The following is a 1,624-nucleotide window of genomic DNA, read 5'->3' on the forward strand; positions in this document are numbered from 1 at the left end:
GCTGTATGGTCGGCTGTGTGCGATTTTGCGAGTGTGGTAAAATCGCATAACAGCAAAATCGCATAACAGCCGAGCATACACCCAGCAGCGCTGCTGATGCCTGAATGGTATGTGGAATGAAGTGGGCGGTCATCGGGAGTTCACTATGGCACGGGGCAAGCACTATGGGCAGTCTATCTGAAGTGTACCTGGCGTATAAGACGACCCCCCACTTGGAGGCATATTTTTCAGGGCCAAAAAATCGTCTTATACGCCGGCAAATACGGTATATTTTCCTAGTAGATTCTAATTATCAATAAAGTTTGGGATTCACAGACATAGTCCATGGTCTTTTATTTCACAAATGATAAAGTTGAGATGTAGAAAAGTTATGAAGCTTGGGAGCCACTGAACTGGCACCAGGGACCTGCTGATCAGATTGTGGCACCATCAGGAGTGGGGCTGGTCAAAGGCAGATGGCTGAAAGCACTGGAAAGGAAAAAAACGAAATGACCCTAGCCATTTGCTCAGTGGTTAGAGTGACATGCCCTTGAACTGAAGAGTCTTGAGTTCAATTCTAGTCAAGGGCGTGTACCTCAGTTGCAGGCACGTGAGGGAGGTAACCAATCAATGTGTCTCTCTCACATCAATGTCTCTCTCTTTCCCCCTTCCTAAAAATCAATGGAAAAATATCCTTGGGTGAGGATTAACAACAATAAAAAAGGGACAACCACCATTATTATTAGTGCATCTCTTAAGAGTTGTGAAGTTGCAACTGCCCTAGAAAATTGAAGCCGCAGATTCAGTGGAAAATGGATCAATGATATTTTCTCATACTGGATTTGCATTTTTATTGATGGATGTCAATGAAAAAATATTTCTAGCCAAAATTGAAAAGTTTATCAGCATTCACCAAAATAGTTTTTGGTTCTGCCCCCTGCTCTCCATGGGCTCCAGGAATGGAAACTGATGTTCAGGACTCAGCAGAGACTTGTGGGTAGTAACTTATGGATGCTTCCAGTATACAGCACCGTCAGTGCTATTAATGGCTAATGTGTACTTTAGCCAAGATCACCTTCAACCCATATGTAGATAACTTCTGCTACAGAATGATAACAACTAAATCTTATATCATTGACCAAAGCCCTGTTTGGAAAATATTTTAAAAGAGAAAACTCAGTTATTCATTTAACCCCAATTAGAGTGAAATTAAAAGTGAAAAAGAAGGAAAAGTTATGAGAAGTCATCAAAATTATACAACTAAACAGGAGTTGAGCAAAGCTGTCTTTTCCAATGTACCTAATTTTTCCCCTTCAAAAAACCATACTACTCTTTTATTCTCTACTGAATCAAGTCAACTGTGACATTCAATGTTTCCCAACATGTCTTCCTTATAACATATTGTCCCAATAATTAGTCTTGGATACAATTAAGCCAACCCAAACCAATGAAACATGAAAAATATCTACTATTGTCTATGGGAGGAGGGGGGGGGTGGATTCAGATTAGAATAACACTCACTCCCCTCTTTCAAGGAACTCCCAGACAAGTAGCAAGCATCACATTCCCAAACATGCACAAATATACATTCCCACATGGTATTAAAAGACAGATTTATAGTAAGAGCTATTGAAGAAGTGCAATG

At 40.4% G+C, this 1,624-nt stretch overlaps 1 pseudogene; it reads left to right on the forward strand.

Annotated features, from left to right (window-relative positions):
• The window catches only part of LOC107184421, a 31,722-nt pseudogene extending 30,541 nt beyond the window's left edge, over window positions 1–1,181 (forward strand).
• Window positions 1,182–1,624: the final 443 nt, after the last annotated feature.

This window comes from Myotis davidii, unplaced genomic scaffold, assembly GCF_000327345.1.
Source record: "Myotis davidii unplaced genomic scaffold, ASM32734v1 scaffold104, whole genome shotgun sequence".
In the NCBI taxonomy this organism is placed as follows: Eukaryota; Metazoa; Chordata; class Mammalia; order Chiroptera; family Vespertilionidae; genus Myotis; species Myotis davidii.